Source organism: Phacochoerus africanus, chromosome 6 (genome assembly GCF_016906955.1).
Source record: "Phacochoerus africanus isolate WHEZ1 chromosome 6, ROS_Pafr_v1, whole genome shotgun sequence".
In the NCBI taxonomy this organism is placed as follows: Eukaryota; Metazoa; Chordata; class Mammalia; order Artiodactyla; family Suidae; genus Phacochoerus; species Phacochoerus africanus.
The window spans coordinates 11,685,193-11,699,928 of record NC_062549.1 but is presented as its reverse complement, the minus strand read 5'-3'; positions in this window follow the sequence as shown (position 1 = coordinate 11,699,928).

The window sequence follows — 14,736 nt, the reverse complement described above, 5'->3', positions numbered from 1 at the left end:
GATTCTCTTTCTATAAATAGTACTAGACTCCCGCAAATTTCATGTTGGAATATACCAATAGATTCAGAGGTCAACATGCTCTTTGTTCATTTAAAGCCCTTTATTTAAAGCCCAAATTGGTGGGTGTTTAAAAGGAACCACAAAGAAAACTCACGCTCTGCCTTTATTAAGTATTTCTAGTTGTTGATACTTAGTTCATATTCCTCTGCTGACAAGGATGCTCTGAAGCCAGGACTGTGCTTTTTCATGTCCATGGAGGTCTCAGCAAATGGTGTTATGCTAATTACATTGTCTACTTTAAGCCCAAAATATTGATGGATTGTGGGCAAAGGGTCCCAGTGGAAAAATCCTGGCAGGACTTCTTACCTATTATGACATTTTTATTTAGTTCAGTCTTTATTTTCCAATCTACTTGTTTTAGAGTCACTTCATTTAAGAGGTTATTATTCATCGTAAGAACTTTTTTTTTTCTTTGCCTGTGGCAGAGAGAAGAGTGTAGAGACTACGATTGATGCAAGGTCAAATTCAGAAGCAATCTAAGCCAAACTTTGGCCTCTGTGCAAAGCCAAATCCATCAAACAAAGGAGATGAGACAGAAAAGTACACCCTTTAATTAGCTCTTACCCACAGAGTAGTTTTCAACAGGGAAACTTGGAACCTCCATAAAAGTGTTTTCTTGTCTCTTAGGGGTTTCCTGTGGCCTTGAGGGAAAATTCATTTGCAGATTAAGCATTTCCTTGTTTTACTTTGGCATTAATTTTATATACACATAAATTTTAATGTGTACATATATGTTTATATATGTATATGTTTTAATTTGGCACGTATATATATGTAAAGACTTCTTTACTTTGCCGTTCACAAGGTTGGACTGTAAGGTTCTCAAAGGGCAAGAAGTACCCTTAATCAATATTCAAAGTTTATACACAACCTAGATAGTTTCTGGTACATAATAGTGTTTGCAAATGCAAATGCGTGAATGGATCAATCAGTTCATGAATGAGCAAAATAAGGTAAGTCAGTGAATTCATTTCTCCTACTTGATTCTTTATAATGAGAAGTGAATAAAATAATTTCATTTATGTAGCTATCTGGATTTATCCCAGCCCCTTATCTCAACCTAGGACAACTTCAGAGTGCCTTACAGAATCATCTGAGGTCTCTGGTGTGACGACATTGACTTCTGCTGAGTCCCACTCAGATCTCTTCCTTGCAGATGTGTGTCCCTGCATCCAAATCTCTGCTGCCGAGTCCATTTCCAGGAAACACAACCTAAAAGCATAACCTAAAGGATAGAAAAGAAATGCCATAGTTGACCACAGGTGGATATTAATTTCCTTTTCTCCTCATAACCTGGACAATGTTTTAAGTGCTTTGCTGCCACAAAATAAAGTGAGAAGAACAAACTTGTAGCATAAAAGAGAAGTCCAAATGTGCCCATATGTCCTTTTTTTAAAAATTCTGTAGAGTGATAGCACAGGTAAAGACCAAGATGCTGAAATAGCATCCCATCTCGTGTGAACTCTTTAAATGAAATATCAAAGTTCAACTTCGGCACATTTGCTTCCAATAAGTCTGAGTTTCTCCCTTTAGTAAAAGTAAAGAAAAGCCCAGCAATTACACCAGGCTATTTTTATCTCTTAGCGAGAATTGCCTTCCTCCCTTTTCTGGGCTCAGTAGAGCTTCCACATACAGACAAACTAGGTTAGTTACCAGCCTCCGTAGTAGTTATGAAGATCCTCCTAAGAATCATTTGATCCCTTTTTTTTACTTGCATTCTCAAGCCTGACACTGAAGACTGCTTATAGAAAAAAAATCACTTGGGTCTAAGCAAGGGCACAGGCATTCCTTACCATCTTCTCATTCCTGATTCCCCTTTGAGGGAAAGCTACAATGTTTACTGAGCTACCATGCATGTTAGGCAACAGTTTTGTTGTTGTTTGGTCTTTTTGTCTTTTTTAAGGCCGCACCAGCAGCATATGGAAGTTCCCAGGCAAGAGGTACAAATGGAGCTGTAGCCACTGGCCTATACTACAGTCACAGCAACACCAGATCCTTAACCCACTGAGAGAGGCCAGGGATTGAACCCGCGTCCTCATGGATGCTAGTCGGGTTCATTAACTGCTGAGCCATGACGGGAACTCCAGGCAACAGTTTTTTTACAGAGGACACTTGACCCTGTTCTAGCTTACATATTTAGGTGGATTTTAGACCCCATGGTCAATTGCTATGTCTCAGTTTCCCCTTGTGTGATATGGAGGTAGATCATCTCTGGTAAAGGAAATTTTGTTTAATATGGTGCAGACATAGATTCCATTAATACACACACATATATATATGTGGACCATATATCTGTTGGCAATTGTGGCAATCATGTTACATAAAAGAAAACCAACCCAAACAAAAGTCTTATGAACAATAAGTATTTGTTTTCACAGCCCATCATGGGATGTGGCTACCATTTGGCTGATGGCTCTGCTTTAGGCTGCTGGATCTTCAGGGCTTTGTTCCAGAAGCTGAATTCAATTCATATCTGCCTTCTGTGTGTTTGTTCTTGAGCCTAGGATCAAGGGGCCAGGCTTCCTGAAGCAACCCATCCCCAACAGGGAAATACAACTCCCATCCTGTCATTCTGTAGGTCTGTCTGCTATTCTCCATCAGACTCTGCAGCTACAGAAGTTGTCTGTTTACCTGGGCTTTGGCGAGGCGACAGGTCTTAGTCATCTCTAGATCTTGTATATTGTTTGGCACACAAAAGGCGCTCAATAAATGCATTTGAGTTAACAGACGCCTAAGTGAATTAACTCTGCATAAATCTATACCAAGACATTCTAAAAGCACTGTGCTAAAGTGATGAATGGTTGAGTTACAATTTGTAATTAGGGCAAGCTTGACTTGCTTGGGCACTTGCTAAGTCCTTTGAAGTTGTCATTATGGAACCCAAATGACAAATGACCCTTTTGTGTCAGCGTTAGTGCCATACACTGGGTGGAATGGAACACTGATCTTAACCAGGATGTTTTGTATTCATTCTTGGGAACACAATTAAGTAGTGAAGAGATTTCAGCAAATGTACACGCATAGCTTTGAGATCTTTACAACAGTGCCTTTGGAATTACTAGGAGAAAATTATTTATTATCCACAAAGTATTAAATAAGAAACTATTTCAATAACTCACTTGATTTCCTCCTGGAGAGCAATTCAAAAACAATTCCATGAAGGCGAACAGAAGACATTCATGGAGAGTTCCAAGAACCAGCTTTCAGAAGCTCAGTTTCAATGGGAGGTGTTGAGAAATGGCCACAGGAACTATGAACATTTAGCTTTGAGCCCCTCCTTCAGCTTTTAGAAATGGGCATGTCATTTAGCTTCTTTTTAATTCCTCATTTGTAAAGGGGTCTCTCTCAATTTCCTCATTTGTAAAGGGGACATAATAATATTTACATTTAAGTTAATTACAAAGATTAAATGGGACAATGTATGTCCATTACCTGGTGATCGATTCTTCAGTTTTTTTGATGCAAGTCCCTTTTCCTTTTATATTTCAAAAGTTGCTGTTTTTGTGGAATGTTGATGGAAGTGCCATGCTTTTCATTTAACTTTTCTTTCTCAATGATCTTGGTTGGCTATAGAAGTATAAAATTATTTTAGTACTTATTTGTCTAAAATCTATAGGTGCCATCAAGTTACATATTAGGTAATTTGAATTCTAATTAATTTCTGAGCTGTTTCTGTGGCTTGGTTAATTATCCTTTCTAAGACTCAGTTTCCTCACCTGACATTAATGTTTAGAGTTTACTTAGGATGTAAGTCTATAAATTATACATCTTCCTACCTACTTATCACTATTTTCTTCTTTATGCATGCATCCACCCATAAGTCCACCAAAAACACTTTTCATGCCATTCACAAGATATACAGTAAATGAATCATTCATATTAACTTGAGGTTATAGGTAAAAATCTAAGATTAACCAAAACATTGCTGAAACCGATGCCATGTGGACAAATACCATTATAGTGAATGAGAGATATCTATATATTTTTATATAGTAAAGTATATAATTTGACCAAATAAAATTCAATCGGTGGTAAAAACATAAAAGGCATGCTTTCAGCTAACCCACAATAAGGAAATTCAAATTAAATAAGGACATAATTTAGAAGGTTATTATACTCTAATCAGTTAGGAATTTTTTCTCATTTTTTAAAGTTTTATTAAAGTTTAGTTGATTTATAATATTATGATGATTTCTGCAGTATAACAAAATGATTCAGTTATATATGTACCGACATCTGTTCTCTTTCAGATTCTTTTCCCACACAGATTATCACAGAATATTGGGTAAAGTTCCCTGTGCTATAGAGCAGAGAATAGGAGTATTTTTAATAACAAGCTTTTCTAGCATATCAAATATGATTTACTTTATGAAAACTTAATCTACAGAGAGTATTTTTTCTAGAACACATACATCCCATGTATTAAGCCAAGGTGGTCTTGTTTACCATTTCCACTGAATATGAGCCTTTATTTGATCTTAAAATTTAGTCTTGGATCTTAGTTCATTCTACTCGGAATTCAGCCCCAAGACAGATTTTTCTCCCGTTTCCTCTTCCATTTCCATTCTTCTTGCCACTATCTTAGCCCGAGCCCTTAGGAATTCTCTCCTGGTGGTGACAGCAGCCTCCTAGCAGATCCTCCCTGCTTTCAAAGTTATCATTTTTCAATTCAACTCACCAGACAATCTGGTGATTTTTAAAAGATAGAAAGTTGATTCTAAAAATCCATTCCATGGCTTTGCATGTCCCTTAGGCTAAAGAACAAACCCCTCAGCAGAGCCCACATCACTATCCTGGCTCTATTTATCCTTATTTCTCACAACCCTACCACCTGTACCAAGATAGTGCTGAATTCCTCTTCTAATGATTCCTTAAGTTTTCTCATGCCTCGGTGCGCTTTCCACAGACCTTTGCCCTGTAGGAAACAGACTTTCCCCATTAAAACACCTGAATCCTGTTTGATTCTCTGACCAAACGCCCCCTCTTCCAGAAAGCCACAGGGACCTCATCATATGTCTACCACCCCCCGCAAGTCTATATAGTGCTTCCCTTCCTTGCTTCAAAAGTACTCTTGCTTACTTTTCCTGATGTCTAAACTTGTGTAATTATCTGGAAAAAAAAAAAAAAAAAAAGGGTTTCCCCAGTACACTGTGACCAGTCGAGTGCAGAGGTCCTTGAGTCTAACATAGTGCCTGGTCATATGCGCATATGTTAGGCATTTAGTAAACATTTGTTGAATGAACCAAATGAATGAACTTTTTAAAACTGCAGCAATTTGGCCGTCACACCCCAAATTTCAAACAAGAAAGAAAATTACCATACAAGAGGATTTGTCTGAGTGCTTTGTTTCCTTGTCATATTATGTCAGGGATCAAAGGATAGCATTTTTTCCTCTTCAGATTGAAAATAGCTTTGTTTTTACTGCCTTTTTCCCCTCATATTAAAGGGAGCTTTCATCATAGATTTTAATATGACTTGATTGTCTCTGTATTCATATCCCCTTGATACCCTGCTTTTCACTGTAAGTCAGCAAGATCAAAATCTTCTCCTAATTATCTCCACTACCTGCTGAAATATCTGCTGCTGGGGATGTGTCAGTGGCTCCAACAATTATGCGGTGGTAATGACACGCGTTCTCGCCAGGCAGGGTGGTGGTGCCTGGACTTCAAAGGGCCTCTGCCAAGTGGTGCTATGTAGTGTAGTTCAATTAAAGCATAATTAAGGTGGGATGTTAGATTCTGACTTCTGCTTGTGTCAAAGATGGTCCATTCCAGCAGTGCACATGGCCACCTTTGCAGCAGCTCTGGAGTTACACAGAGGATGGCAAAGCATCGCTGTTTAACTCTTCCAGGGCCCGTCCACGAGAAGATGGCCCTAGGTGGTCAGTGGGATCTGATTTATTTCAGCGTCCGTGGAATGATCTAAGCTTGTACCCGACCCAAATTTACCCCAATGTACAACATTTCATTAATTCCTGGTGGCACATGTTATTATTCTCAATTTTAGAGGTTTCAAACCTTAGAAATGTTCTCTGCCACGCCCAAAGTCATGAGCTTGTCATTCACTAAGTCCATAACCTTGAGCAAGTTTCCTAACCTCTGAGATTCAATGTTCTCATCTGAAAAGGAGCCAAAACCATCCTGTATGTATGTTGCCATAAAACAGGCATACACACAGATTTGTCTGTATGTTTACATCTATCATCTGTCTGTCTGTCTGTCTATCTATCTGTTATCTATTTCAAATACAGTGATCAACAGAATAGGTACTCCATAATTTTTTTAAAAAATGCATTTTTTTGTTAGTTTTCCAAGATCCCCAAGGCATGTAACTATCCAGCCGCCTGGTTTTCTCACACCTAAGGACACACTGACCTTCATGTACTCTCTACTCATTCTATCAAAGAACAAGTGGAAACAACATTAATATTTGGTATGTCTCTAAGTTGACTGAAAAAGACTACGTAGAGACTCAATTCTTCTCACATATTTCTTCTTCCTGAAGAGGACAATAGATTTGTATGTGGAGAGGGGTAGGTGTTTAGAGAAGGTCCTTGGCATTATTTTGGGTAGCTGATTTTCTGGTCTCCCACTAGTGGCTTGGTAAAAGACTCTGAGCTACTTTATTGCAGTTAAGAACACAGAATCAGAAGTTTAAAAAAAAGTATGAGCTACTTTTTTTAGCCCTGTGAGTTGAGTCGTGTAAATTTAAGCAAGTTACAAAACCTATCTAATTCTCTGTTTTATCATCTACCAAAAGGGAACAACAAGAGCACTTGCCTCACAGGGCTGTTGAAAGGACTAAATAAGATAATGCCCATAAAGCTCTTGGTATTGTATTGGTCAATTCTCAGAATCCAATAAATTATTATTATTATTACTACCACTCTTCCTCTGTCTCCTTGTCATTTCATCTCTTTGTCACACATACACACTCTCATCCAACCTCAAACTCACCACAGATTTTCAAATATTCTTGAAGGTGCTATCATGTGGTGAATGAAAAGAATGAAATAATGCATTTGCAGCAAAATGGATGGACCTAAAAACTCTCATACCTAAGTGAATGGAGACAGCGAAAGAAACATCGTATGTCACTTATATGTGGAATCTTAAAAAAAGGATAACAATGAACTTTTTTGCAGAACAGAAACAGACTCACAGACTTTGACAAAATTATGGTTACCAACAGGGACAGGTGCGGGTGGGGAGGGATGGACTGGGGGGTTGGGATTGGCATATGCACACTGAGGTATATGGGGGTGGGGAGGGGGGGACTGGGGGGTTGGGACTGGCATATGCACACTGAGGTAGATGGAATGATTGGCCAACAGGGACCTGGTGTATAGCACAGAGACCTCTACCTGGTATTCTGTGATAATCCACGTGGGAAAAGAATCTGAAAGAGAATGGATACCTGTAAATGTATAACTGAATCACTTTGTTGTACAGCAGAAATGATCACAACCTTATAAATCAACTATATTTCAATAAAACTTTAAAAAATTAAAAAAAAAAGAAAGTACAAGCTTATGCAAATTACCTCGGGAATTCATTCCGTCTCCATTTTTGCATTTCAATCAGATTCACATTTCAAAGGCCTGAGCCTTGCCTGACAATTCTCCTGGCAATAGCCACAAGAAAAATTTGAGCAAAGTCTCTCTGAATCCAGCCGGGCCGATTTAAAAGCAAAGTTTCCTACGTATCACAAGTAACTGGATTTCAGGGTATATTGTGCATTATCAGCAAGCTGTATCAACATTTCAGAATCATCAGCATAAAACTAGGTTGGCTTGGCTGGGGCAGTGCTCTGAGTTATGATTCTATCACTTCCTGTCTCAGAGCAAACCAGCAGTATCAGAGTGGTTCTGGCCCCAGTGTTCAGGTTAACAGTATGACAACAGACTCACAGTCTAGAAATCTGCCAGTGTTTCAACTGCAAGATCAGGTTTAGAGGAGAATAACCTTGCTGAAATTTTGATATACAAAGTTAAACCCAGTTAGGGACAGAAGACCAAGTAAGGGGAGATAAAAGGGAAATGAGGAGGAAGTAAGGGAGGAAAAATAGACTGAGATGGTTGTTGCCCAAATACTTGGTATCACAAGATGATTTTCTAAGTATTAGCTATCTGCTAAGAACTTTCATTTCCCCCTCATATCTACTATGCCCTTTCAGCAAAGGATTTTTTTTTTTTAAATTCCCAACACTCAATAAATTCTCATACATCGTGTTAAAGTTGAGAGAAAAAGATTCTGAGTTTTTTAAAAAAAATTACAGTAGGCAGTTAGAAATGTCAGTACTTGGCAAGTTTTCAAATATCCAAATGCACAGTAAACCCTCCAATTTTCTGGAAATAAGTGATTCTATGGGGCCAAAACTAGCCAATAACTTTGCATTCTTTTTTTTAAGTGCTGAAGCTATATTTTATTATTAGATATATTTCCTCCCTAATACATCTTGCATAGTTCCTGGCCTTATGAAGCTATGATGCACACTCCAACAAGTAAATTGAATTTTGTCTTCATGTATGAACATGCTTGTTAATACTGTCAATTATATCATACATGTACTGACCTCAGGGTCAACATAGGTTGTTAATATACCCTATGCTGGCTGGCCTCTGACTGCTGAACATTAGGAATTCTTATGCTTGATTTTTTATGGATTTCTGTCCTCTTTCTCTCTGCAGTTACACATTGTATCATAGTATTAGACAATGCATCTCCCTGAAAAGGCCCTTTCTACGGAAACCTATCTGCAATGGCCAAAAAAAAAAAAAAAAAAAAAGAAGAAGAAAGAAAGAAAAGAAAAAGGAAAAATTGAAAACAAGATTATCCAAACCTTAATTTATTTTCTTTCACAAAATGAAGTAAATTTCTACTCCATGACAGGTAAGTGCTCATAGTTGGGGCTGCAGACATACTAAAGCCAAATAGCTCATAGGTTAGTGAAAAAGAAGACAGGCATTTATAAAATTAGCCACATGGCAAGAAGAGCAAAGTACTCTTAGAGGAATCTCAAACTCGGATGCCAACAGAGGCTAACCAGATAAGATGAATTAGAGACACATCAGGTGCAGAAAAAATAGAAGGAAGAGTTCTATGGGAAAGACTATGGCCATTTAAACTGATACTTAGTTCCAATCCATTTTTGTCACAGAGAATGGAAGGAGAGGAGGAGAAAGGAGGAACAGCATTCTGCAGATTTAGCACATCTGACATACAATGTGTCTTATTCATTTGTATGTTTCTTTTCTCCTTCCTCCAGGGTGAAGACTTGAGACATTCAATACATGTGTATTGACTACATTTTAAAAGCCTTAGAGAAAGATAACAGCATTTCATATATAACATGGATGTAAAAATGTATTATCTTGTGAGTACATGTGTTTAACCTTGCTGCCTTCCTTCCTTCATCTCTATTTACTTGACAAATAAATATGCAGAGTTTATTATATGCCAAACGCTGTTAAGGTGCAGGGAATAGAGCAGTGAACTGAGCAGGCAAAATCCCTGTTCTCATGACGCATTCTTGTTGGGAAGATGTTGACAGTAAATGAATAAGTATATTTAAAATGAGTATACATTATACCACTGTTTTATACATATATATATACAGCACATATATACACATACACAGATGCCTTGTAAGACTATATACATTACCCTTATTATTATATTTACATATATATAAGTATATAATACATTAACATTTATGGATATACACACATATATAGGTAATATGCATATATAAAACATACACATAATATACATATACATTATATATAACATAATTGCTGTGGTTAAAAATAGAAAAAGAATGATAGATTGTGCCAGGATGGCTGTGAGAGAAGTTATTCTTAAAGATGGGAGGAGCCAGGGAGAATCTCAATGAGAAGATGACTTTTTTTTTTTTTTTTGCCACATCTACTGCATATGCAACTTACAGGCCAGGGACTGAATCCCAGCAATAGCTGCAACCTATGCAGCTGCAGCAGCACCAGACTCTTTAACCCATTGTGTTGGGCCGGTGATCAAACCTGCACCTCTGCAGCGACCTGAGCCACTGCCATCAGATTCTTAACCCATGGTGCCATAGCAGGAAACTCCAAGAGGGTGACTTTTAATAGCAATACCAAGGGCATGTGTATTTTTAAGTATATCTGATTAAAACATATATCTTCAGCACTTGAAACACAAACAAAGTTATTAGCTAAGTTTGGCCCCATAGAATCACTTTTAAAATGAGATAAGTTAATATAGTGTGTATTTTTCACAAGCCATTTCAGCAGTCCAGAGTACAGCTATGGAATTGGCAGAGTCTGATTTAATGACGGTTTAGGGTTTTGCCAGGTGAGTATAAGGAGAGAGAGGCAAAGGATTTGAGATGTACACAGAAGTATAATCTCAATGATAGACCTTGGCATGTAAGCTTTCCTCTTTGCTTACATAAGTGATGCATTGTGCTGAATTCTGTGGGATGGCGAGATGAATAGACATGGGCCCTGCTCTAAGAGAAGGAACTTATAGTCTAATGAAATTTCCCAAATTTCAGCCATTCAAATGCCCCATCATGTTTTTTTTTTTTTCATATCTTTGTGCTCCGTACATTATTTAGCGCTCTCTTAAATTATTATACTTCAATAAATTTTATTTGATAAAATATTTCTGTCTCTACTTAATGGAAAATCAGTTTCACTTGCCATAAATAGAAGGTAATTGTTAAACCAAATAAAATGAAAATAATAATATGATTGAATTTCCAAGCCAGTTACTTTGTAAGCTGAAGTCTCCAAGCTTGGATTTGCTTGTCTCTTTGATCAATAAAGGAGATTATGAGAGTTCCCATTGTGTTTCAGCAGGTTAAGAATCCAACTAGTATCCATGAGTATGTGGGTTTGATCCCGGGCCTTGTTCGGTGGGTTACAGATCTGGTGTTGCTGCAAACTGTGATATAAGTCACAGAGGCTGCTCGGATCTGGTGTTGCTGTGGCTGTGGTGTAAGCCAGCAGCTGTGGCTCTGATTCAACCCCTAGCATGGGAATTTCCATGTGCCTCAGGTACAGCCCTAAAAAGAAAAAAAAAAAAAAAAGGAGATTATCAAGTATAAGAGTTGTTAAGGGCATACTAGCACAAAATTTATAGTTTTTTTTTTTTTTTTAATAAAGCCATCAGAAGGATTGAGGAGAATAAAAAGAGCAAGTTCTCCACTTATTCTCACTGTTATAGAGTGCATTATGCAGCACAATGTAAAAGCAACTGTTATCCTTTCATGATGCACACCCCATATTTAGAGAAATACATATCCAGTAAGAAGACAGTCATACTAACAAGCAAGTACAATATGTGTGGCAAATGCTGACAGATAGACATAGCTAGGGCACAGATTTTTAAGAACTTTGAATGGTATGCTAAATGAGTTTGTCATTCATGTAAAAATCAAGTTTTGGAATCAATATATGGCTTTAGTATGAGTACTCATAGAGTTATGTCATAGTTGAGTTAGTAGATAAATTTGTAAGAGGTAGTTAGTCTCTTTAAGAAGTAAGCCATAGATGGACTTATCCATTCTCTCTGGCCTCAGATGGTCGTGGGATGCTCCACTACCAGGCTGGGTTGAGTATCTTTCTCTTACACTAAGACTTGTTCTGGGCATCTTCTTTTTATGTTTATCTTGATTTTTCAATCCTGTGTTAGAGAAAAAGAAAGTGGGAGTAGCGAGACTCATTGGAATTGGTAACTCAGGTTGGAAACCACAATGTCTAATTTAAGTCAATGGAGGTTGGGAGGGAAAGGAACCATTGGAATTAAAATACATTTGATTAGAGAGATTAGTGATAGCTGGGTTGGGAGAGGTACTTTACAGAGAGAAGATCCTAAGATGATAGGGTGGTTCTATGATATTTTAGAGCAGATGGAATTGCAGCATGATTTCAGAAATTTTATGTTATCAAACTGTAAACTATTTTAACTGGAGAAAGTCTTTCCTGGCTTACTTTCTGCCTCTGCATTCCAGGTAAAGTTGCCAGCTATTTAAGTGTGTTGTTTTTGTTTTTGTTTTTGTATTCTTGGTTTTGTTTTTGGTTGTGCCCACAGCATGTGGAAGTTCCTGGGCCAGGGATCAAGCACACACCAGAGCAGCAACCCAGGCTGCTGTAATGACAACGCTGGATCCTTAACCCATTGCACTGCAAGAGAACCCTTAAGTTTCTTATTTATAAGTTAAGTGTTAGAACATAAACGAAATTGTGCTTTATTTAAAGATTAGACTCGTGATAAAAACCTCATTTGAGATTTGGTATGAGAAGAACCCACTTGGTATTAAGCCCCATGAAGTCCATGAGGACAGCAATAATGTCTATTGCTCAATAAATAGATATTAATTAAACAAAAGAAGATTCCAGATCTTGCTATGTCATATTTTTACTCTGAATTTTATCCTATGGATGTTTTTATTTATTCTATTAAAAAATATTTGTTGAGAACTGCTTTCTAGCTGGCATCTTTCCAGGCACCGAGATAGACTTGATCAAACTGAAACCTTCTGTTTTTACCCATCTAGAAGGTAATCTTGAATTTAATCAAATAACTACAAAAATAAATGTAAAACTGCAGCTGTAATTGCATGTTACTAAGAGAACTGCAAGCTCTCATGAGACGATGAATGCACTCATTTATTAATTCAATAATTATTTGTTGAGCCGTCTTTTCAATCCTCTGTGAAGGAAATAAATGTGGAGGCAAGAAAGACTTGTGAAGAGGAAGTAACCCAAATTGGAACCCATAATATCTAAACTAAGTGAGTAAAAGTTGGGGTGGAGAGGAAGAGTTGGGATTAAAAATAATGTAAAATTGCAGGGTTTTTTTGTTTTTTTCTTTTTAGGGCCACATCTGTGACATATGGAAGGTCCGGGGCTAAGGGTTGAATTGGAGCTGCAGCTGCTGGTCTACACCACAGCTACCACAGGCAACAGTGGATCCAAGCAGCATCTGTGACATATACCACAGCTTGCTGCAATGCTAGATCCTTAACTCACCGAGCGAAGTCAGGGTCAAACCCACATCCTCATGGATACTATGCTGAGTTCTTAATCAGCTGAACCACACCATAACCCCTAAAACTGCAGCATTATTTGCATGCTACTGAGAGAGCTTTGAGCTGTCATGAGAACATGAATACATTCATTCATTCATTTGATAATTTTTTATTGACTCCTATTATGTACTGGGCACTCTCTTCTAGGCAGTAGAGATGCATCAGTGAGCGAATTAGGGAAAGCTTCCTGCCATCATGGAGATGACATTCTAATAGAAGGAGATCAATAACAAACAATTCATTGGTAAGCAGGAAAAGGGACAAGAATGTAAAGGATGCCATGGTTTTGGATAAGGTGATCTGGACAAGAACTCAGTGGGAAGGTGACTTTTAAATATGGACATGAAAGAAGTGATCTATTCAGCCTTTCTGCCTTCTCCACCTCAAACATGAGCATAGTGTTGTACACAACCAGGGTTGTTGTAATGATGAAATGAGACCACACAAGTGAAAGCTTCTAAGCTCGTGTCTAGAGCTCAGTCCATGTTGGTTCCTGAGTGGATGAATCTAACCGTTCCCTCCTATTCAGATGAGATTCTGAAATCTCGTTCACATGTGTGTACATTTTTCCTACACTGGTCTGCCTAACTTTAAAAACAAATAAGTCAACCTCTCCCATCCACTCCTAGTGTGATAAGTAATATTTACTTGCAGCTGTTACATTTTGCACTTCTGCTCACTCTTTTTCGATCACCTCTTTCAGCTCCATGGTTCTGAAGGAGCCAGGATACAAAACATTCTTGATTTGTTTGTTCCAGGCATGGCTTGAGAGATAGAGAAAAGTAGCATAAACGGCATTTAGTGACAGTTCTAGGGCAGGAGGAAAAATATCCTGGACACATTTCTCTGTGCGGGTTCCAGGAGTGTCTGCAACAGGGAACAGAAGATGAGATAGCATTTTGGTTTGCTGGGTGACCTTGGTGGGACGTATAACCTTCTTGGATCTCAGTTTTCTCATCCATAGAACAAAGGGAGTGCTAACCTTCTCTGACCCCTCAAAAGAATTAGGAGGGGGAAGTAAGTTAATGTTTGGAAAGGCCTGTGTGACCCTGTGAGCCAAGACATTATCAAAGTACAAAGTAAATTACAGGCACTGTTTGCTATCCCATTAGTAACTCAAATAGTACAAGGGGCTCCTCTTGTCAGATCCTTGTAAGTCAAGCTTGTAATACACACTCGTTTCTTTTTTTTTTTTTCACCAGGTCAAAAAAAAAAAAAAAAGGAAACAAAAGAGGTTGGAACTCTTTCTCCTGGGATACACTTTTAAAAGATACTGCAATAGAAGTTCTTATGGGCACAGACAGGTTCCTTCCCATGGGATCACCCACCTCCAATCCTTTCACCAAGCCCCAAAAGCCAGGGAACAAGATAGGATTTGGAGCTTGGAACCTGACCCCAAGGCGTCAGGACTCGTGTGACTTTAGCCAGCCTGCCCAGCATCCCTGATGCTATTTAGGAAGTGCAAAACATGACTCATCCTCACCACTGCCACTACCACCGTCATCTTCATTATCATCCTATCTTGGCTATGATGTCTCTTCAGTCTAATTAAACAGCTAATTCATACAGACTGTTAACCTT